General features: G+C 40.7%; 1 protein-coding gene and 2 pseudogenes across 3 annotated transcripts in view; 2 read left to right on the top strand and 1 right to left on the bottom strand.

Annotated features, from left to right (window-relative positions):
* Positions 1-4,832, bottom strand: part of CYRIA (CYFIP related Rac1 interactor A) — a 77,035-nt gene extending 72,203 nt beyond the window's left edge. For all 3 annotated transcript variants that reach the window (XM_045011316.1, XM_045011315.1, XM_045011318.1), the window contains exon 1: positions 4,715-4,832. The gene's annotated coding sequence lies outside the window, so the exon portion shown is untranslated. The remainder of the gene's footprint in view (positions 1-4,714) is intronic.
* A 7,918-nt stretch (positions 4,833-12,750) lies between these two features.
* On the top strand, positions 12,751-13,424 carry LOC123366136 (annotated as a pseudogene).
* A 768-nt stretch (positions 13,425-14,192) lies between these two features.
* LOC123367422 lies at positions 14,193-15,841 on the top strand (annotated as a pseudogene).
* Positions 15,842-25,264: the final 9,423 nt, after the last annotated feature.

Raw genomic sequence — 25,264 nt, 5'->3', positions numbered from 1 at the left:
GGTCCAATTATGAGTCATTAATTGACAAGTCACCACAGAGCACTAGAGAACTAAACCCAGGAATCTGATAAACACACTCCACAACCTATATAATCATTCTCATACCACATCAGTGTTGTCCTCCAGATCAAAGTAGGAATACATTTACAAACTGGGCCAATATTTATTGCCAGAACAAACAGGACTGCCGATAGACCATTCTACCCAGAACTACTATACGAGCAGACCTGTATCTTAGAAGAGTTGTTCTCTAACTCCTTCCCTCTCCCCCCCCCGCAGACTACTTAAAAATTGCTGAGGGTCTCGGCGGACAACAATGATCTTTCCAAATGTTGTTTGTACCATTAGTTAACTATTGTAAAGCGCTTTGTATAAATGCTCTATTAAAAAAGCTCTTAATAAACAAACTGGTTTTGGTCTACAAATATAAGCGCACAATTCATATTTTAATATCAGTATTCTTACCTCTCTCCCCCACCGAGACAGCCCCCAAGCTGGGCCTGGGAAGGAGGGGGTCTCTCACCGCCACAGCAGCCACAGAGCTGAGGCTGGGAAGGAGGGCCGTCTGTCCCCCAGCAGCTGCAGCCCTGGAGCTGAGGAAAGTCACCTTTTTCTCTCGTCGCCACAGCTCTGCGCATCCCAAATTCCCCCCACGCCCTCGTCTCATCCCACTACCCTCTCCCACCTACCCCTTATTCCCCCCAAGGCCACACCTCACCTTACATGTGAATCTTCTCCAGTGTCCAGGCCCCTAATTAGCAGAGCCACACCTGCACAGCTCCACTAATTAGGTGGGTGGCCCTTCATTCTCATGTGTGGGCTGCCTGAATGGAGTTCACAGATCACTGGTGGTCCATGGACCACAATTTGAGAACCTCTGCCACAGAAAGTTGCACACGCACACAAAACGGAATCTCTCAAACATCTACGGCTGAATCCTTCAAAGATTTATTGTGCGCTTCACTTCAAGCACAGTGACTATTCCTTTTGACTAAGGACCCCAATCCTGAAAGCTGATTTGCATGGCGATTCAAACCACAATTTGAGGACTTCAATAACTCAGACATAGGTTAGGGGTTTGTTATAGAAGTGGATGGCTGAGATTGTGTGGCCTGCATTGTGCAGGAGGTCACACTAGATGATCATAATGGTCCCTTCTGACCTTAAAGTCTATGAAACACACAGCACTATAAACTAGGAGAGAGAACAGTGAAATCCCAGAGAAGTGACTAATCATAACTCAGGGGCTAAATTAGATAATCATACCTCAGCAGTTTTTAAAGTGCTTTACTGATTTGTATATTATTAAAGTAGTTTGTGAAATAAAACTGATTATTCATCTGAATCTCACTGGAACTGACTGATATTTATTTAGGATAAAGTAAAAATTACTCCAGTTTTGGCCATTTCTAGAACTCAAAATTAACAAAACTTTACAAACATTTAAAAATATTTGAATTGAGAATGAGTGCCCCCATAATCATAATCAGATATGGCCCCAAAAAAACTGTTCTGTGTCAATAAATCATTTGTATTGTGGTACCATCAAAAAAACTCCAGTTAGGATTAGGCACTGTACAAACATATAGAAAAATAAAAGCATGCTCTCCATTTCAGTGAAAATGGAGGACACTCAGTGGCTCACAGTATTATGTCCTACACCCTTTGTTATGGAAACTATTATCTATCATAGTTTGCATTTTATAACTACAAATAAAAACCCAATAGCCTACACCATATGTATAATTTCAGAGAAATTCCATTTTACCTCATTTTTCCTTGAGCTTTTGGGCTAGTTCAGTATAGAATATTTTAACTCACTCATTTCAAATTATTTTCTCTATTCACCATACCTAGGAACAATGAAGTAAAACTGAATGAGATGCATGAAATGTACTACTAGTAGAGTGTTAACAATGAGCCAAAACCATGACACGCAGTGTAGTCAGTACAACTCCATACATGGATAGCACTAGCAGGTTCTGCCCCCCTTCCCCCGAATCCCCATATATTTACTACATATGTTTTATTGTCCACTTGGGACACAGAAGTTAAGGGTTAACATTAGCATCATCAATTTATTTTCAGGATTTTAATAGCAGATCATCAGAATTACAGCTGAATAATTTGATTAAGTTGTGAAAAGTGAAAGTGTTGTGATTTTGAATATTATTACATGAATTAGCAAATGAATGATCAAACTTTATGTATACAGCAGAAAGGGAGTTTCTGAACGTAGTTGTTAAAATGGTTTTAAAGAAGGCCACTGGCATTTTGCATCATGCCCAACAAAAACAAATTACATTAAACACTATTATTACAGGATATTCAGATATGCATATAAATGTGACTGATAAGAGAGGACTAACCAGTTTGAGGTTATTTGTACATCAGCAAAAAAGGACTTCTATTTTAAGGTGGAAATTTTCATTCTAGTCGAAATGATTTGCACTGTGTAGCCCAGATACTTCTGAGATGTATTTTTAAACACTAATTTTAAATAACATTTTTTTTGGCCTGAGAAAAGCAGAGCATATAAAGCAGTGTTATGAAGACATTCTAAACCTCAGCACACTGACAATAAAGAATCTCTCCAGCACTATGACAATTACAGCTACTCTGATGACCATTAGAGTGTCAATGTTTGCCAATGGTTACTACGCAATAGTATCCAACATTACTACAGTTTCCCCGTTACCTTTATTTTTTCTTTTGACTAACAAGTACTGACTTTTTAATGTCTAACATATGGATTTTTTTTTTAAATTGAGGGTGGAAGGAAACAGGAATTCAAGAGTTACTACATAAAGGATATAAGAGGGTAGCATAAAAGGAAATTAAAAAGGGAGTGCACTAAAATATGAAGTACTCAGAACACAAAGGAATTAATAAGCAATCCTGAAACTCTTAGATATAGTTAGCTGCATTTAGGTACAATCTTATAAACCAGATGTGCTGCAGTAGTTAGGCGAAAATGTAACATTTGGAAGAATTTTAGCCTTAACTGTTAGTTTCCACTTTTGTGGGTTTAAGTCAAGCTCTTAATGTTACTCTCATGTAATCTGTAATTTTCTTTTATGCCCACGAACAAATTACAGTATAGCCTTGGGAGGGTTAAGAAATTTCTGATCTCTATAGGGCTTCATAGTTGTATTTATTTAAACTAAATACATAGGGAGTTAGGAAAGAAACTTTGTATTCACACAGAAATCATGTCTAAGAGAAAAATGACAAAATTGCTGGTGTACAAATATTCTCTACACTTTACTAAAAAGGAAAATTTAATAACATCACACCTTACAAAACAGGCAAGGAATTAGCTTTATTTTTCTCCACCTGGCATGAGGTTTCTCTGTTTTTTGTAGTCAAGTGCTGGGTACTCAAAAGGCAATCTTATGTCATAAATGCATTTCATTTCTCCAAGTAGTGAAAATGAGGTTTAGATTATTATACATTTCTAACTAAGCAGATGCAGAGATGCTGAGAGAAGGGAAGGGAAGAATCAAAATTTAAAAAAAAAAAAAAAAAGAGACAGCAGAACATGAAAATTAAAAAGGGAGAAAAGTGAAAGTCTTTCTAGCGCTTTATGGAACATACGATGTCAGCACATAAAACAGGAATGCTGAGAGCTTAGCATACTGAAAGCCAGATCAATAAAATAAAAGGAAGACTGCCTTGAAGCTAAATTAAAAAATGAGTAAAATCAAGCGTGGCATCAGTTCAATGTCAGAAACATCACAATACAGAAAGGGGTTTAGGGATTCAACCAGGAGGGTGGAGTCAATGTTAAAGAAGTCTTTTCCACCCATCCTCATAACAGAGGTAGTTTTTGGTTTAGTTTATGGTACTTTGAAAGAGGTTTAAGCTAAAAAAGAAAACCAACCTAATACCAGAATAGGAATGTCCTCACAGGGATTATACAGATATAACTATACCAGTATAACAGGTAAAACTTTTCTGCGTTGGTAAGGCCTGAGCAGTCTCAATGATTCACAGGAAGACAACAAAGTAAATGTTGTTTTTAAAAGAAAAGAGGGCAAATGGAGTCTCACTTTGGTACTGCCTCACCCTATCTATAGGCAAACGGTGAGTTCAAAGCGTAAAACACATTTTGCAGTGTGCTGGATGCACAAACTATAATAAAGGGGCGGAAATTACACAACCATAGAGCCCAGTGGACATGAAGGACCCTCTCCTTCAACCACCTAAATACCTGTGCATTATTCCCCCACACACCCTACTTCTGTTTGCCTCACCCACCTGCTACGGTTTGAAATAAATGTGTCAGCGCTTTGAGCATGTGACTGCCCACCTATTTGCTGAAGTGTCTGTGCGGTGCTAGCCCCTCACTGGGGGCCCGCAGGTGCTCCAGGAGAGCAGACCAGGCCCTGCGGCCCCCGGGTACGCGGGGAGGGGGAGCAGACTGGGACCCCGCCCCATCCCTAATAACACGGGTTAGCCCCACGTTCCCACCCAAACCCCAGGGAAGTGGCGGGGGGAGCAGCAGCCCCGGACGCTGGGTGCCACCCGCCTTCACAGCGAATGAGGTGGGGGGAAGCCCGGAGCCAGCAGGACCCCACGAGGCGGGAGCAGCGAGGAGCGCGGCCGTACCCTGGTCAGCGCCCACATGCCCCCGCGCCCACCCGCACGGTCTCCCGGGGCAACGCAAGCGGCGACGCGGGCCCAACGCCACCTCTCCCCGCCACTCCTTTACCTGAGCCGCTGTGCTCCGCCGCCAGCAGCCACCCGCTCCAACGCCGCCTCCGCGCGCGACAGCGGCCCAGTGCCCGCCCAGCCCAGGGGGCGCGGCGCACGCTGCCCCACCCCCTCCGCCTGGTGACCTATCACAGCCGCCCAGCTCGCTGTGGGCGGGCACTTCGCCCCCAGCCCCGCCTCCTCGGCCTGACAGACAGGGCAGCGGATTCCCACCTTCCCCCTCACCGAGCTAACGGGCAGACCCCGGGCACTGGGAGCAACCAAACCCAGGGTAAAGGGGGGGGGGGAGAATAGGGCCTGGGACCTTCCCCAAAGCCAGGGTAAGGGGGCGGAACAGGCTCTGGGACCCCCCCTCCCAACTGCAGTGTAGCGGGGGGAAACTGGCGCTGGAAACTCCAAGCCCCAGTGTAAAGGGGGAACAGGCACTGGGACTCCCCAGTCCCAGGGTAAAGTGGGAAAACAGGCACTGAGACCCCTCAGCCCCATTGTAAGTGGAGGAGTAAACCACGCACTGACCCAGCCTTCTCAGTCAGTATTTCCTCAGCTTTTCCAGTAGGGAGACCAGACAGCGAGTGTGAAAAATAAGGACGGGGGTGATGGGGGGGGTAATAGGAGCCTATATAAGAAAAAGACTCTAAAATCGGGACATCTGGTCACCCTATTTTCCAGCATCATGGCAGGTACCATTTAATTGCATAGCTTATTAGCGCTCATCTCTACCCAGCATCCACAAAGCATTCCCATTTTGGCAGCGTGAAGCAGTTGTTCTTCTCTCTGCCTCATTGGCCATCATTCCGACCCATACGTCATGGCTGACCTAATGGTGTTTTTTTAGTTTTCTTTGCATATTCTTTGTCACAGAGAATTCCCATCACCTCCCTCCATTTGCATCAACTGCTCTTCCTGTGACTTCTAACATCCTCAATCAGATTGCCATCATAGCTCAAGACTGAACCAAGATGTTTAAATTGTTGCACAGACTTTACAAACCTCAGAGTTGTATTCTAACCTGATAAAATCTGTAGTGAAGACAATACCTATGACTGGAACTGGAGTAGTTCTAATGGATAAGAGAAGTCAAGATTTGGGATGCCTATTTTGGGGCTGTGTATGATGCTGGGAAGGTCGGAGCTGCTGCTAAATTGATTCTCTATCCCAGCATTTCTCAAATGGGGGGTCCCAGACACAAAGGGGGGAGACTGACAGCTGCTGGCCACCTCTGAAGGCAGTGCTGCCACCAGCAGCAGTGCAGAAGTAAAGGTAGCAATAGCATATCAAGCCACCCAAACTTTTGCGCTGCTGCTGACAGTGGCTCTGCCTTCAGAACCGGGTATTCCATGACAACAAGGCTGTTGTGATTGTGTCACTTCCCTAAGCAACATCCTTGTTGTCATGGAATGTGACCCTTTTGTAGCATATTTGTAAGCAGGGTTTGAATGAATTCTCCCCTGACAGCTAGCTGGGCGGGGGAGAGACTTCAGGAGTAGGCTGTATTTACATAAACACCCTACTCTGCTTAGATATCCATCAGATAGAGCAGTGTTGCTCAAAGTAATCAACTTTGGCTGGGTTTGGGTTACAAATCACTTGCAGGGGTAGTGAAATGCTGTTATCAGTGTTGTTGTTGTCATTATTGTATAAATAAAGGGGAACAGAACTGTGCTTTACCTGTCCCAAATGAGGGGGTCACCCTCAGCTGAAAGAACCTTGTTAAGTCAGGGGCTCGAATGCCAGAGCCCTATGAAAGAGACGTGGAGACAGGTGTCCTAGCTAGGAAATGTGGACATTCTCTAAGGGTCCCCAGCTTGGTTTAATCTAGTCCTTCCTGCTGTTCAAAGATAGAGCTAAATAGGCTTTAAGAAGAGCCTTTTTATTATGTTAAAAGTGCTTAAATGACAGGTGAAATTGTTTCTGATGTGGCAGTGTTTCTGCCTAGTCTGCAAAGAGCTGAAAATCACTAAAGCCTTGTCTATGCTTGGGGGTGGGTGGGAATGATCTAAGATATGCATCTTCAGCTATGACAATAGTGTAGCTGAAGTCAACATATCTTAGATCAACTTAGAATCATTTACTTCGCATCCTTGTGGCGCGGGATTGACAGCTGCCACTCCCCCATCGACTTTGCATCTGCCTCTTGCTGAGCTGGAGTTCAGCAATCAACGGGAGAGGGATCGAGGATCAATTTATCGTGTCTACACTACACACGATAAATCGATTCCCGATAGATCGATCGCTATCCACCAATCCAGCAGGTAGTGTAGACGTACCCTAAGAGACTGACCTGCAGAGGTCACAGCAGAGAAGCAGGTGGCACTGACAGTGGGCTGGCGAGCCAGCCAGGCAGCGAGCCAGAGCAGGCGCTCAGATGGCAGAGCAAGTAATGTGCCCTCTTCCCTGGGTGAGAGCTGAACTGACACACATATGCACCTCTGAACCCCGGGGTCCTCATTGACCAAGGAAACAGAGACAGGCACAGAAAAGGACCTTTTGGCTGTAGAACTCAAGATGAATGGAAGGCACTGAGATGGAAGGCACTGCCCCACACAGTCTGGGTTGGTGTCCTGGTCACAGTTTTATGATTCTGAATCCTGCTTGTGGCATTTTCCCTAATTAATGTTGGGTGACTTCTCTCCTTTTATTTAAAGTTTCTTTTCTACACTCAGACTCTGTGCTTGCAAGTGGGGAAATATTGCCTCTCAGAGGCACCCAGGGGAGATGTGTAGTTTTCCCAGGTTACTAGATGGGGGTTCGGGCTGGTTCTGTGTTGCATTGTTGAAAAGAAACCCCTAGATATTGAATCCTGCCCTGGTTGCTGCTTGCTCCACCTGGCAGAAGAGTTACATATTGTTGAAGACAGCCAGCCCCCACTCTAAAAGCAGGAAAAAATAGGTAGCAAAAATAAAAGAAATACAGTACTGTAATTTCTTAAATAAATTTATTTTGTTAAAATGGATCATTTTGTTGTACATGGCCTGAAGAGGAGAACTGAAGTCGACATAGATGGTGGAGAACAAGAGTTAGGAATCAAAAGTGTGGTAAAAAAGCCCCCAAACCAGAAAATACTGGTTTTTATTTGGCATTTGGATTTACTTACACTGGCTCAGAAGACATTCCAAGTCCCAGTGTGTTTTGTGCAGAGAAGTTTTGGTCAATAACAGCCTAAAACCAAATAAAATTTAGTGACTTATATACGTTGAGAAGACTGTGGAATTTTTTAAAAGAAATCTTCATGAGCTTGAGCAACAAAAAGCTGTTATACGTAAATCAGCAACTGTGACACCCAAAACTCTGGAGGCGTCTTACGCTGTTTCAATTTTAATCACCAGGGCAAAAAAGCCTCTCATTCTTCCTGCAGCTAAACAAATATGTGAGATTCTGACTGGCAAAGATTCTGCCACTCAGCTGAGCTATCAAATGATACAATGAGCTGTCATATTGACAATATGTCCAATGACATACAAGAGCAAGTGATGGAAAAGATTAAAAAGAGCAAGTTTTTTTCCTTACAGATTGATGAATCCACTGATGTTTCAGGAGTAGCACAGTTACTGGTCTATGTTCAGTACATTTGAGAAAACACAGGTAAAGAAGACTTTCTCTTCTGCAAAGCACTGCCGGCATATATTATGGGAGAGGAAATATTTAACCTCCTTGATGCCTTTATAATGGGGGAACACATTAACTGGAACAGCTATGTAGGAATCTGCACTGATGCTGCAAAAGCTATGCCTGGTACCAAGAGTGGACTTCTTGACAGACTTACAGAAGTGGCTCTAGAAGCCTAGTAGACACTGAATGACTCACAGAGAGGCTCTTGCTGCAGGAACATGGATCCCTATCTTAAATCAATTTTGAATCAAGCTGTAGCAATTGTTATTTTTATTAAAGCAAAGCCACTGAATTCATGATTTTTAAAAAGTCTCTTCGGAGAAATGGGATTGAAGCATCAGCACTTATTACTGCACACAGAGGTTCGCTGGCTGACACAGGAAAGGGTTCTAACTCATCTGTTTGAATTGAGAGATGCAGTGCGTTTGTTTCTGACTGAAGTGGATTCCTCCCTGACGAAGCATTTAAGTGACATCAAATGGTGGGCAGCACTCGCATATCTAGCAGACATTTTTGATTGTTTAAATTCATTGAATGAGTCACTACAGGAAAAGAAACTAACATTCTCAAACTCAATCACAAAATTAATGCCTTAGCTAAAAAACTGGATCTGTGGAAGTCACAAGACAACAACAAACATTTTCAAATAATTTGCTATCATTTTTTGTGGTGGGGGAAGTCATCACAGCCTGAAATATTTTCAAAGGGAAGCCCAACAAAAAAAAGTTTGAGAACCCCTGCTCTAGCCTTTCATCCACATAAAAGCAGTATGCTAGGTTTGCTGAAGCTATTATAGCTCTACTTGCTTTGCCACATCATGGCCATGGGTGAACTTTTCTTTTAAAACCCCAGATTTCTTCAGTATCTAACTAGAATACATGAAATGAATTGATGGGATAGTATTAGATACTAAGAGGATATCTATGAACGGCATACTTAGTGGTCCCCATCACTGTAGTGTCTAAGCTCCTTATAATCTTTAATGTGTTTGTCCTCACAACACCCTTCTGAGGCAAGAAAGTACTATTACCCATATTTTACAGACAGGGAAGGGGCACAGGGAGGCCAGGGTCAGACAAAAAGCCGGAAATTGAACTTTGGTATCTCAATTCCCAGGCAACCATTCTTCTTCTGTATTAAATTTAATACCTTGACATTAAGAGCACTACACTACACTCTAACCACCTAACCAAGCAACAGATACAAAATGATGTCAGTATTAGAGAAGAATAAACCTGTGTCTCACCTAATGCTGGCTATTTTAAATCCTACAGAGTGCTGGAAAACTTTTTTTCCATTTAAGTCTTTATGCTTCAGAAGTGGTTCCAGACTTGGTGAAACCAATTTTGATTTACAACATAGTATTTTAGAGCCATTATAAGAATAAAGAAAATATTTTAAAATGGAATGCACTTTTATTGAGATGGATGAATAAAATATACATGTGTGCTCAGTAATATGGGTCTGTTATAATAGAAGACAAATATATATTGTTTTAAATTGGAAATTGAATTAAAATAGAGATAACAGTAAAGAAGAAAACAGAAGAACCACAAGTAAATGTTGTTAGTATTGACAGTAAAGTTTAGATTTTGTTTATTGCACGGTTCCTGTTATAAACCTGTTAAAAGAGAAGGAGAAATATGTTTCCCTCTTGTTATTTTAATGATTGACAAATTATTTACCAATATGTTATACATGCATATGTGTTTGAATGGAAACACACAAACTAGAATTTGTGTAATATCTACTGGTATTGTAATTTGCTGTAATTACATTAATTTATACCTGTTGAATATCAGGCTCTTGGGCTTGGTCCTCAGCTTGTGTAAAGTTGTACAGTTCCCTTGAAGGAAATTGAGTTATGCTAATTTACATCAGTTGAGGATCTAGTCTAGAGGCTTTATTGATATTTAACCAAATTTTCCCTTTTACTTCTCATTTCATCCAAAGAGAGCCCAACCCTGCTCACAGTGGAATAACCAAGTTTGGACCCCAACTATTTCAATAGCTGCTCATACAGCTCAGTCCACTGACCTTCAGAGCATAGTACAAAGGTTACCTTTTTAGGTAGGCCTGGGCTGGTACTGCTGGCTTAATGTTGTCCTGTGAATTAGAAACATCTAACCAATTTGAACTTGCACTTAAAACTTTATGGAAATCATAGGCATCTGTGATGGGGTGTCCACCCCCACACAAGGCAGAATAGGTTAAATTAGGTCAATTAAGCTTATATTCTGCACCTGGAGGAGAGGCAGGGAAAAGTAAACCTAATGGAAGACAAAGTTCAGCTGGGAAGGAGCAGATTGGGCCTGTATAAAGGGATTAAGCTGCGAATAGAAGGGCACTGGACTACAGGGACAGACTTAAGGTTTCTTGGGTGGGGTATTTGCTTAGGAGTTTGATGGGTGATCTATTAAAACCAGGGCTTTCTATAAATTGTGATTGGTTGCTGTGTACGTGTATTTGACATAAATGTAGACTTCCTCATTTTTCGTGTCTGGGTGGTGGTTGTACTTGAGCAACCTTTACTGTTACAGAATATTTTGTTTGGGTGTTCAAATCAAGTAAGTTTAAGAGCAAAGTTTTCACCTTTGCATATAGAGGGTCATGCCATGCCCTAATGACTTGGGCCCCAATCTTGAAATTGTTAATTCCAAAGCACAGTCTCCAGACTCCTTCTAAGAAGAGAACAAAAATAAACCAGTTTTGGGAAAGCTTGGAAATGTGCTTAGTGCAGGTAGGAGAAAAAATGCCAAAAATTCACTAGAATCCTCTTCAAGTCCAAATACTAAATTTTCCTAAGCATACAACCTCACTGAAATCAATAGATAGTGAAGACCTAAAGAAAAAATGTAAAACTCCCTATGTGTGGAAGGCAAGAAGTTGGATGCTGTTGCAGAGACACAATTTCAGTAAGGAAATAACACCTTTGAGTCATGATATTTCAGAATGGAGCAGCAAGGGAGTCATTTCTGACAGTGAGTGGTCAACTGATTGGAACGGCATTACTGAAATATGTTAGGTCACCTTCAGAGAATGTTTTTTAGAGCAGAGACTAGATAAAGGAACTAGAAAAAGAGCCTGTTCTATATACTCTAATTCCACAATGCTAGATTTCATCAGAAGTTTGAATAATTAATCCAGTGAAGACTTAGAAAAGAACATATTAACAAGCAACTAGTGAATGTGTAAGTGTCCATACATCCCAAATATGCAAATCAAAGGAATTGCCACAGTGTGAAATCCAAATCAACTGAATGCATGTATCCTGCTAGAGTTCTAACATTAGATACCTATCAGGAGAAGTTTGTGATGATACAGGCGGATAAAAAACTATTACTATGTGATCTGGAAAGAGGAGGAAATCTCGGTCATTTGATGACACTCTAAATGGAGAGAGAATCAGACTGAGAATACTGCAAAAAGGACTCTGTTTTGGATGACATTGTTTCTTCGGATGTGGTTTCAGAAAAGATAACCAAGTCAGAAAGAAAAATTAAATCTCAGACTCCTGAATGGAATTCTTCCACCTTGAGAAACCAGGACATAAAGGTTGGATCAAATCACAAGGGACACCTAAAATTGAATCTGACAAAAGTAAACAACTACGAACTTCATCCCCATTCAGAAGAAGAAGATCATTTAAAAAAAGAGTCAATCTTACGCAGTCCCTGTTTCTCCCACTAGTTTGAAGAGTCAGGTAAAAGATTCTTTACCAAGAAGACAGTTTATCCAACCTGTGGTAGCAATAAACAATAAAACCAAAAATATTTCACCACACCTTCTAGTGAAAGCAATGTGGAGACTTCCAAAGTTTCCTCTACTGATAACACAGAGAAGCACCACTTGCTCACTTTCTGAAAGTAAAACTGAATCCAAGACAGCAAAACATGTAAAAATGGAGCTCTGATGGAGGAGCTGTCTTGTGTACTGAAGGGATTAAATATGGAAAAGTAGACAAATCAACTGAAAAACAAACAGGTTCTGATTTAGATAGCTCAGAGCTGAGAAACTTATGTTTAGATGTTTCCAGTACTACAGTTACAACCAAAGTTATGGGATCTCTCTTTAACCACACCAGCAAAGCAGATGCTAGTGCTTGCTCTTTAAGACAAGCAGATGTAGAACCCACCACTATTAATAAGGACAGTTACCTAAAATAACATCTTTACAACCCCCCAACAAAATGAAATCTTCCAAGGTAATGCTAATAGAGCAATTAATACAACCTCAAAATCTCACCAACGTGAAAAACAAATATTGTTATCAAACAAAGAGATCATATCACCTTGTAAAGATTATAAATATCCCTTAAAATCTGATGTAGTTTCCAAAGAATCAGAATTAGAGCAGAATTTGCTTTCTCAAATACAAAATGAAGGCAAAAAGACAAAAAAACCAGGAGAGTCAATGTCTACAAACATGCAATGTAACAAAAACAATTTAGAAAACATACAGACATTAGAGCAAAATATTGTCAGTATTCAGAAAAGTCCAAGTAACACTTGTAATGTTTTTTATGGTAATAATGAGAGCATTTTCGAGTCCCCATCTAACATGAAAAAGTTTACTGAAACTATCAAAAATCTAGACAGATCAATTTGTATATCCCGTAAGAAGAAAAGGCCAAAGCTTCCAAAGTCCCCTACAATCACTTTACAATGTCTCCAATTCATGAAGACAATTTAGAGGAAGTATTTAATCCCAGTATATTTAATTTATTTTGTGAATAAAGAGAGAAAAGCACAGGATCTAGCACCAGCCTTGTAATTTAAAATACAAAGCCTAGAAACTGAAGCCAGAGTCAGACCCAAGCATGCATCTACAGAACAAATACTTTTCAAATTACTCAAGTCATCCAACAGAGATTAACCTGCACTCATTCAGAAAGTAAATGGAAAAGAGAACAAGGATGGTAAAGATGGTGAAATTAAGTGGTTCCGTCTGGAAAAAGTACTGTCTTCTCAAGCTTGCTAATATTTACAACTAAAGAAAAGATATTTACTCCCTTTGTAACCTCAGTAAACACCATCAGAACAACTTTCACAGCTGACTCCTAAGGGATACCTGCTTTACAACTTGATGCAGCCAGACCATTCAACATACCTCAAAAGTCTGGGTCCCTTTCAGGTTCAAAAGTTCCAAGTAACATGGAAAAATATTTGCAAACAGATAATGTGAAAAAAGAACTAAATTTACAAATGCCAAACTATGAAAGCACTGACAAAAATTTCTCAAGCTCATTACAGTCTAGCTGATATGAACCAAATGTCCCTGTTCATTTATTAGATGAGGAGGCATTTTCAGGAAACAGCTCAAATAAAATCCGTACCAGACCTGACCAGATGCTGATATATAACAAACTTTCACAAGAATGGTACATAGTTAAAGCTGAATTCTGTATGAGAAACCAAATTTTGAAGGACCTCTATTCCTCTGGAGGAAGGAGAACAGGAACTCACTAATATTTGAGGTGAAAATACTTCAGAAGAAAAAGATTAATGTATGTTTGCTAAGCTTGCAGTGACTAGTTAAATTAAACATGTAGTAAAAGACCTGCCAAATTAACTTGTATATGGAACCAGAAGGCGGTAGGAATTGTAACTTCATTTTTTGATGACAAAGAGAAAACACATATATTTGGCACAAGACAGCAGACTTGTTCTCTAAAAGTAAATTGGAGCATAGGGTTAATTTATGAAGAACCTGGTTTCCAGGGAGTCCCTTTAATGTTAGAGCCTGGTGAATATCTTAATTTAGTGTTTTGGGAGAAGATGGAAATATAGATTAGGTCCATGAGATAGATCCCTTGAAAATGGGTGGCCACAAAGTTGAATCCATTGGAGAACCAAAGGTAATAATTTATGAGAACTCTCTCTTTGAAGGTAAATATATGAAACTGGAATCAGAAATACTCACACTTACTGAGGAAGGAAAGCAAAAAGAAGTACCGGGAGAAAAGAAGACACGGCCATTTACATCAGTTGGGTCCATAAAAGTGTTTGGAGGCATTTGGATTGCTTACAAGAAATTAGTTTGCAGGTCATCATTTACTGGAGGAACGTGTGTACCAGGAATGGAAAGATTGGGGTGGTTACAGTGAAGAGCTAGGAGATTTCACAAACCCCCATATGATAACATTCAGTGAAAAATACTTTGGGAGTAAAGGTTCCAATATTAATGTTTTAGGAATTATTTCCAATTTGAGAGACACTTGGAATGGCTGAGGAGACAATCCATAAACGTGTTAAGTGGAGAGTGGGTTGTCTATGAGAATCCTGACTTTACAGGAGAGCAATACTTGATAAAGGACTGTATCCCAGCACTGAGGCTTGGGCAAGCCACAAATTGTAAGATCTCTTCAGTTCAGTCCATAGTTGTGGATACCATCAATAGCCAAATGGGGAAATTCAACATCCAGTTATTTTCATAACCAGAATTCAAAGGTTACAGCCAAATATTTGAGAAAAAAATCAATTATATTGATGTTTCATTTGTTATAACATCTTCAAAGATTTTGGGTGGCAGATGGATTGCATATGATAAAGAAGAGTCTCTGGTAGTCAGTATGTGTTAGAAGAAGGAACCTATCCTAATTTTTCTGCAATGGATTGTCCACCCCAAACAAGCCTTAAATCTCTATATGTTATAAACATTAAGCTTTCTGAGCCAATCATAGTCCTCTTTGAAAAGAAAGGTTTCAAGGGGAAGAAAATTGAATTTACTGCAGAAATCTTAAATCTTCAGTTCCAAGGATACAATCCTCAAATAGTTTCAGTTCAAGTTCTGGGTGGAATGTGGGTAATCTATGAGTACAATAATTATAGAAGGCATCAGATGCTGTTGTCACCAAATGAAATCCCAGACTGGTATAAGTTAAGTGGCTGTCACCAAACAGGTTCTCTACATACTTTATTACAGAAATATATATACTTTAGAATTTGAAATAAGGAAGCTGGAAAGTTTATGTCAACTGATAGAAATATGGATTATTTGAATGTCCTCAGAGCACAGGTTACAGAAGATGCTAGGTTAGATGACCAGGTCTGGGTTATCAAGAGGGATTCAAATGCAGGATGGCTGACTATTTCTGCTTGACAGTTGTAGGAAATCTTATAATTCCTAGGCCTTTCACTCAAGCAGAGTGAAGACAAACAATATTAGCATGTTAATCTTGATGCCAGGATTCATAGCAAAGGGAGTTTAAGAATTTAATTGAAATTATATAATAACATGAGGAAAGGGAATAATGGAAGCAAGCGCAGGTTATACCAATAGGAGAACCTGGCATATTACATACAAGACCTGCTGCATATAGACCTATTGTCCTCACGTCATATGTGGGCAAAATTATGGAAAGAATGATAAATGAGAGCTTAGTAGCCTATTTGGAAAAAATGAAATTATAAACTGTGTCGTGGTTTCGGGAATGGAATATGCACAGTTGATAATATTGTAAGATTAGAAACAAATACAAAAAAACAGGAGGAACAGAGAGTTCACTACAAAAGCAATTTTCCCTCTCTTGGTATTGATACCTCCTTATTAATTATTGGGAGTGGACTACATTCACCCTGACTGAATTGGCCTTGTCAACACGTGTTCTCCACTAGTAAGGTAATTCCCTTCTCTTCATGTGCCAGTATATTTATGCCTGTATCTGTAATTTTCACTTCATGCACCTGAAAAAGTGTTTTTTTAACCCACAAATGCTTATGCCCAAATAAATCTGTTAGTCTTTAAGGTACCACCAGACTCCTTGTTGTTTTTGTGGATGTAGATTAACACGGCTACCCCTCTGATAAAGAGTTTATCATAAATGTCTTTCTGGACATTGAAAAAGCATTTGACATGCTAAGGAGGAAAGGCTTGCTGTACAAATTAGCAGGAAGTGGAATAAAAGGAAGACTGTTCTGGTGGGTAAGAGACTTTTGAAGTAATAGAACTATGCAAGGCTTTGTTGAATATTTATAAACTTATTAATGGCACTTCACAGGAGAGTGTTATCAGCCCACCCTGTTTAATATTATGATTAATGATTTCCCAGGGAATATACAGGCAGGAATAAGTATTTGTGGATGACCGTGCTATATGGGCCAAACACAGAAGACTTAGAATAGCTATGGAGAGAACCAGTGAAGTGCTATGGCGGATTTCAGAATGGGGATATACATGGGGATTTAAGTTCTCACTTGGTAAAACAAATGGAAAGATCTTCACAAAAAGAAAGGTTGGGGAAAAATGGAACCTATATCTCTATAGAGAAAAAAATACATGTAGTTCAAAATTTTGCATTCTCAGGAGTTATGTTCGATAACAAACCAACTTAGAAGGATCATATAAAGACTAAATGAAAAGACAGCATAAATACTTAAAAGTATTGCTGGGAAAAATTGGGGTGCAGATAAGCACACATTGCTGATGCTGTATAGGGTATTAATAAGACCAGTTTTACATCATGGACGCCAATCCTTTAATTCAACTTCTAAATCATCAGTTAAAAAATTAAAGTCAATCAAAGCCCAAGCTCTGCAAATTGGATGTAGTGCTAGTATTATAACTCCATTGTGTGTGCTGCAGGTAGCAACCAGAGAAATACCTATACATTTTGGAATGAAATTGTTAGATTTAAACTTTTGGGAGAAGGTTAATGGAAATAGTGAAGATAAGAGTATACTAAATGGATATACAAGGATTGTTGGGAATCAGGGGCCACGGATCCTTCCTAAAAGTTGGGGGCCCATAAGGCCCCACCCTCCTCTGTGGCTCTGTCCCTGCCCCTCCTCTTCCCCTGAGGCCCTGCCCTCCTGGCCAAGCTGGAACTGGGCCAGGGAGCCTGAGCCCCTCCACCTGCCTGGGGTGAGGAGGCCTAAGAGCAGCCCCCGGCCCGTGCCCCAGGGCAGGTGGAGGGTCCATGGCTCACTACAGCTGCCCACGCGGCTCTTACTCCTGACCCGGCCCCAGATTCTGGCCTGGATGGGAGGTGGGGCTTCAAAGGGAAGAAGAGTGGCAGGGGGCTGGGCCTGGGGCAAAAAGTGTATGGTCCAGGCCGGTTCACTTTCAAAAGTGGGAGGGCAATGGCCCCTTGACTCCCCTGTTCTGGAACCCCTGTTGGGAATTAAGTAGACAAGAAATAACTGGGCACCACAAACGCCCACATGTTAACAGGGTCAAAGGATGTGTAAAAAGTTTGGATGAAAATAAATAAATAAAAATCTTTACTTAGAGGAAATCAAACTATAGCTGGACGATTGGCTCTCCAGTTTTGGATTTGGAATTATACAATAAAAAAAAGAAGAGCAGGACTGTCAAATATGATGATTAAGGTTTATGAGATTATACATAGCAAATGAGGTCAGCATTGCCAAATCCATATTGTCAGCTCTAACGATGACAACACTGGTAGAGTGGGAACGGACTTTTGGATCCCTGAATTTGGAATTAAAGATCTATGGGACCATCTAATCTTGTGGCCATTATGATGAGCATACTGTTGGCACTGATCTGGATAAGGGACATATACCCATCTGTGAAAGTCTATGCCGCTAGGGTCAGGATAGAGTCTATAAAGCAGTCCTTGAGTGCAGGGCAGCGTTTCCTAGTGGCCAGAGTCTATAAAGTAGCCCTGGGGTGCTGGCCAATGTGGCCTAGCAGCCAGAGTCTATGAGGGTGGGGTGCCCACGAAGGGAAGTGGCAGCGCCAGTAGGGGGGCCCATGCCCACCTGACTCCACCGGGCCCCAATCCAGGGCCCTAACAGTGGCATAGCAACTTGCCACTGACTCAGCAGGGGGGGTCCTACCAAAACACTCTGAGCTTCCCCGGGCAGGAGGTACCACTCCGTCACCCTCCCTGGGTCACTTCCTACCAGTGTCTGAATTGGGGTCTTTCATGAGACATCGGGTTGTCTGTGATCAGTTGGGCCAGTCGCCGGGCTACAGACAGTCCCAGAGAGGCTCTGATTCCTAGCACAGTCAGGAGCTGTGGCTGGCCCTCTGCAGGAGCTTCCCAGACAGGTCCTTCCCCTGTGGCCTCCAGCCCAGAATGAGCTGGGCTTCCTCCTTTTATACTGCTAGCACATTTGGAGCATGCCCTGTCCCACCAGGGAGGTGGGACTTCTGGTGTCAGTAATATGGGCTTAACCCTGTCTGGGCTAGTGTGTTGTAAGCAGACCTTGTCACATCTTCTATGACTGATATCCTATCTGACTCTTTATTGGGTATAACAGCAATTAGAAAGGGAGCCCTGGAAAACAGAAATTACATAATACTGTTCTTAAATACAGAGATAGTACAACTAGGTATACATATAGTAATAGTGTGGACTCCAGTGTATATCGGGATACTGGTCAATGAAAAGGCAGATAAAGCAGCTAAAAGTGCCTTAAAAATGAGGAGGTTGATATAAAGATTCCTCTGAGTACACAGAACTTCAAAAGTTTGGTTAATAGTGTAATTAAGGAGCAATGGCTAGAACAATGGGCCAAAGAGAAAAAAAAGGATGAAGGTTCTGTGAAATATGTCCTAAACTTGAGGATAATGGTATACTTAATAGCTATGATAGAAGAAGCAAAATAACTATATTTAGATTGCCAACAGGTCACTGTGACCCGAATGGTAATTTATATTTACTAAACAAGTACAAAGACTGGTTGTGCGACACGTGCAAAGCCGAAGAAACAGTTGAGCATCTGCTGTGGCAACGCAGGGAGAATTACACAGAAAGAAAGATTCTTTATGAAGAACTGAGATGCCTCAAGTTGAAAGAATATAGTCTGAAAGGATTAGTGAGAGTACCAGGAAAGTGTAATAGCGTTAATAAAGCATTACTTTTGCTTTTTTATGGATACAAGACTGGGTGAGAGGAAATAGATTTTTGCTTATGTGAAAACTGTAGTGGGTGGTGGTCATAACCCCCCATATGCTAAGGGCTGGAAAAAGAAAAGAAAAGAAGGGGACTGCAGGGGAAGTAGTCTGCAGTCACTTCTTGGGAGAAAGGAGGTTTGTTTGGGACTACAGAGTTTGGCAAGAAGTCGGGGCAGGGGGAGGGAGTAGTCTACAGTTGCTCCCTGGGAGGAAGGAATTTAGGTCAGCAAACCCAGAGGGGAATAGGGCCATAAGATAGAGAAGGAAAGGAGGAAGGAATCCAGGGAAATAGCAACGTGGACTGGGAGCAAGTAGACCATAGTTGCTGTATATAGGGGTCCCTGGGCTGGAACCCAGCATAGAAGGGGGTAGGGGGGAGCTGCATTTCCCTACCTAGTCCGGCAAGGCTAGAGGGCTGAGTTGTGAAGAGGGAGCACTGTGAATTACGTTAAGAAAGACTACTTCAGCAATGGAACGACCATTGGCAGGGGGAACCATATGGGATGAAAGCTGCTACTCTATGCCTGGCCAGGAGATGGCCATCACAGCACCATCCTCCCCTACCGATATCAATATGAGTTTTGACGCATTGATTTTGATGAGAGTAGGAAAGGGACTAACAATAAATAGATACTAAGGATATATTTATAAAACAATCTAAAACATGGGTTTTTTTTAAATCTAGTGATTTGCTGGAATATAGACTCTTGAATGATTCTTGAGTATGAATCAATTGTAACATCATCTTGAAAACATGGCAAATGAATTCTCACCTGGCATAGCCTTTTCTGTCTGGAGGGTAAGATGCCTTGCATATTTCTTTATGCAAAACCACACCAACAGCCATCTGGGTGCAAACAAAGGCCCAGAACAGATGGGAGACTGAGTTATTTGCTTTTGATGTTGCACAACTAATAGATTATTTAGTAGTTTTCTTGAGCATTACATCCAAGACCTAATCTGTGGAATAAAATAACCTAGTTAATGCTTATTTTGCCTCTCTGTGAAGGCCAAAAAGAGGTAATATCACTTTAACAAAAAGATTTAGATCCTGATCCAAAGACTATTAAAGTCAATATAAACACTCTCATCAATGTCATGACCTCTGAATCAAGTCCTTAATCACTCCCTCAGTGTGTGAGAACCATAATTTTGTGGTTAAAATGTAAAAAAAAATTGAAGCTAATAAATTATACTAATATCTAGCCTGAGCCTGCCAACCCTTGCACATGTGACTTTCGCTGGAATTGTGGGAGCTTAGCCTTTCTGAAAAAAACCCATGCTCAAGCTGTTTTCCGGAGTTGAGGGGCTTGATTCTTTTCTCAGCTCCAGTGATGTAAATCAGGAGTAACTCCACTGAAGCCATGGATGGAATTATATCGATGCAACTGTATGTGAGGGATGAATCCATTTTCTGATGTCTCTGAATTATGTGGAGCAACTGGCTTTTGCCGTCTAGTATCCTTTTTCAACACTGTAATGCATTTTTCTGTTTCAAGGATAGGTTTTCCTGTGTTTTTGTTAAATCCTTTCTCTCCAGACAAGGAAGAAACCTATTCTTTGAGAACAAGGGTGAATCCTGAGCTGTCTTCTGGCTCCCCAAAGGGAGCAGAGAGCTCCTGGATCTCCATTGCTGGGGATTCCTTCAGCATGAGGTTGTTCCCAGTGGGCACAAAGTTAGCATAATAAACTCCTAGGCCACTTCCTTTTGAGGCATCCAATGTAGACGGTGAGGAGGGGGCATGGCCATAGTGTGTTCTAACAGTCCAAGGTTGTCAGTGGCCTCTTGGATGGGGGAGCTCAGTCAGCCAGTATAGGATAGAACAGCTTCATGTTTGCTCAGGCCAAGATAGGCATAGAACTGGATGCAGCTGAGTTTTTAAGCTTAAGTTTTTCTGCCTGTTTAGAAGTTATGGCAATACAATTTTTAACCATCTTTATTTTGATCTAAACTTCTCTCTTTATTCCTTATTTAACATTGTAATTGTGGTACAATTTTTGTCTTTATAAATTTCATGTTCAGTTTAATCCTTCCTGAAATATTAAAAACATCAGTTTTTAAAATGACAAAATCTAATTCATTCAGCAAGATTTATTCAATATCCACATGCTGGCAATTTAGACAGCACACACTACCAATGTGCATGTTTTTATACATTAATTTCCAATTGCCCTCATCAGTGATTTGGTATTAGCTCATTCCTCTCTCAATCTTACACAAATTAAACAATTTCCCCAAGGGAAGTGATAGTTAATTAACTTGTATAGGGTTTTAAAATAAGCCCTGTGTGTATGTTCAATTTGTAATCGTTTAATATTTCTAAAGTATATTATTTGCAATAAAAATAATTCTATTTCTTCTGATTTTCTTTGATAAACAGGAATAAGTAGATATAACACATTAAAAATTGATTATAGACTCTAGTAGGTGCAGGATCAAAACCTAGGAAAGCACTTTGGTTTACTAATTCTCAGCTGTGATTCTACAAAATATGTATACATTGACAATATAGTAGTAGTGTTACTATATAGAGCTAGTTAAATATTTGTTGCTGCTGCTGCTTCTTTGGGAGGGGACATTGCCTTGCAACCATCATTAATGAATGACTAATTTATTGTACAAGGAAGTGCATCTAAAAGCTGAAATAGAATATTTACCCTTGGAATATGATCCTTCTACAGTGGCACCTGCACTGGAAAAAGATTATTAATGGAATTATAATTAGCATGCAAAATAGTTCAATTTTTCTTGAAATAACATCACTAATGCAAAAGTTATTTTTCATATAACTCAGAATGAATAGCCAGAATTTTAGTAGCTCAGTGGGTATATATCATTTCACTTACCACTAATGTTAATATGAATTTTTTTGAGTACTAAACTATTTTTAGCTGGTCTGCACAAACACAGTTACATTTGCATCTAGCAAGATGTATCCTGGCAACAGTATATTTTTAGATTCCTAACAATTTAGTCTTTTCATTTTATGCAAATGATCTGCTACTGCAAGAATAACGAGAATTCAAGATGGCTGACTTTTATAGCTAAGAGCTATAGATGGAATCTAGGAGAATGGTATATTATACATTTTCCTCAATATGCCTGCTCAATAAAAACTGAAGGCTTGATTCTTGATTGAGAATTTACACTCAGCCCTGTGTGTTGCATAGGTGGGCCACCCTGGGTGGTGCCCTGAGAAGGAACTATTAGCCAAAGTCTGAGTTCCTCCTGTGCACTCCCTTGATCTGATCTGTGGGGAGAGAAATAATTTATTGTAGCTCTTACTATTGTGCAGCATATTTCCCCACATGCACAGTTATAGCTCTGCTGGCCAGCACTTCGGAGGTGAGGGACAGAATTAAAGCTCTACCCATTTCCCATCCTTCTGCATTGCTATCCTGCCCACTTGCTAGCAAGGAAAAGTGTTTGTCCTACAGAGCCTGCTCTTTCCAGTTATAAACACTAACTCAGACAGTCTCAGCTACATCACAGACCTTAAGTAAAGCATAGGCCTTTTCTAACCTATAGCACAGATATGAATGTCACCCATGGTTATTTTATCAACAAATATTCTGCCAATCTGTGAACTGTTTGTGTGTGTGTATTTTATATATGTATTATAGAGGGAGCTGTCAGAAACCCCTATATTTTGGTTGATTTAACACTTTACATTATAAAAGATTATAGAATTTTTTTTTAAAGATGCTTGAACACCTCCATTGTTTGCAGCAGGCTTTTGAAATTCAGCAAGGACAAAGCCCTATGGGTACAGATGTACCTTTCACTCATCCCATAATCTCTGTTCAGGTTTGGATGAATTATAAATGTATTTCCTTTTCTTGCTTGTATTCTGCCTGAAAGTTACAGCTGTGTGACAGAATAGTAACTAAATGTGAACATTCTAAAGAGCCAGCCCCACGCATGCTGATGCCAAAGCAGCAACAATGTTTGGAGCTTCTGTAGCAGCAATGGGGAAAGAGGGGAAGAGAGCTGGGCCAGGGTCCCTCTAATGGCCCCTCCAGATGTCCCCACTCTGGATAACAGCTTTATTCTGACAGTTAGTCTTGTAGCTCAAGTGGTAGACGTCTGTGCTGCAGTTCAAACCCTGCTGGTGATGTGCAGGTTGTTACATTTATGCATAATAATTTGTTTTTACCTTAAAAAATAAAAGTCCTAGGGAATTACATGCAAATACTACATTAGACTAATGTTTTTAGTATTGAAAATTGTGTTACAAATTTCAGGGGAGTTTCCTGGTCCTTCTTGCAGGCTAGGGGGCTCTGTAGGGGAGCGTGCAGTTTGGGCCTAACAGGAGTTAGTCTGTAGATAGCCAAGCTAGATGATGTAAATTGTGCCTCTCTGTTTTAGGGAGCCACCTGTTTTGTCTCTCTCTGATTTTGCGTTTTTATGTGTTACTGTGAATTCTAAGAAATAAAGAACAGTTTTGTTGCAATATTCCAGCAAGAGTATTTCATAATTTTATCTGTTTGTGTGCAGTGAAAACTAATATTTAGATTGCAAACTCAAGCACTTGACAATTATGAAATACTAGAATTAAGACAATCCTTATGCATCTGCATCATGAAAAAGGGCTTAAATCAAGTGGCATACTCTTTTTTTCCACAGAACCCCATTCAGTGTACAGGATGGATGCCCAACTAGACAAAATTAAGGTTGCATTGGCATCCTACATTCTGGCATTTTCTAACTGGAGCGCTTGACTTTGCAATCTAAATAAAGTTTTTCATGTATTTTTTATTTATAGAATACAAACACCCACATAGTGCATTCTAAAGAATAGAATGACAAAAAGATGGCTAGACAAATGGTTGGTCTGCTAGAGTACAAGAGATTAAATATTAATTGAATTAAATATTTTAAGTCCTAGTCCTGCAAAGAAATACAGCATTTGCAGCGGCATTGGGAGCGGTGCATTATGGGCAGCTATCCCAGCGTTCAAGTGGCTGCAACGTGCTTTTCAAATGAGGGGGGTGGGGTGGAGTGTGTTGTTTGTATGTGTGGGGGGAAGAGAGAGTGGGTTTTTGGTGTGCTGAGAGTGTGTCAGCATGCTGTCTTGTAAGTTCAGATCCCCCTGGCCCCCCTGCGCCTCTCTCACTCACTCAGTAAACGTTTGCTTTACCTCGTTGCAGATAAGCAACAAAGAGAAGAGAGGCCACTTGACTTAAGGGGATTATGGGACATTTCCAAAGGTCAGTCAGAATGCTGTAACTTAACTCCCCGTTTACACTGGCCCTGGGGCATCTCAGCCAATACACAACAGCCGTTATCCCTCTCATGGAGGTGGAGTACCAGGAGCTCTCTAGCCAGGGAGTCAGAGCGCTCTACATGCCTTGCCAGTGTGGATGGGGATCAAGGTAGAGTGCTCTTGGAGGCTTTATTGCGGTATAAAGTGCCAGTGTAGCCAAGCCCTAAGTCTCATGATAAGTGAGAAGACACTTTCTATGAATGACTTTTTTATCTGGAGATGTCTGGAAAGCCAGAAATTTTACACCTTCAAAATAAAGTATCTTTAATTTTCTATTCATATTTGACTAAAAAAGGGAAAGTATGACATAAAAGCATGGTTAGAGACTTCATCTGAGATTGTGCCAAAACTAGAGCTATTTTAATCATCTACCTCCTAATAATTTTAAGTGTAATCACTGTGTGTGCATGTGTGTGTTTTATAGGTCCCCTTTTGTACCACTTCACAGCAACTCTAAACACTTGACTCTTTAGCTCAAGCTGTAGCCACTTATGCTTTTAGCTGTGGCGATCCCCTGTTCATTCCCTATTATGGACTTGTCTACCCCTAAAATGCTACAGGTGAGCTGCCAGAGGGATTCTCCCATCAGTATAGGTAATCCACCTCCCCAAGAGACTGTAGCCAGGTCGATGGAAGAATTCTTCCATTGACCTACCACTGTCTACACTGGGATTTAAATCACTATAACTACATTTCTCCAGGTTGTGGATTTTCACACCCCTCAGAGATGCAGCAATACTGATGTAAATTTCTACTGTTGACCAGGCTTGTGTTGGCTAATATGGTGGCAGTCACATCAGCACATG

Source organism: Mauremys mutica, chromosome 3 (genome assembly GCF_020497125.1).
Source record: "Mauremys mutica isolate MM-2020 ecotype Southern chromosome 3, ASM2049712v1, whole genome shotgun sequence".
Taxonomy (NCBI): Eukaryota; Metazoa; Chordata; order Testudines; family Geoemydidae; genus Mauremys; species Mauremys mutica.
This window is presented reverse-complemented; position numbering and strand designations above follow the sequence as displayed.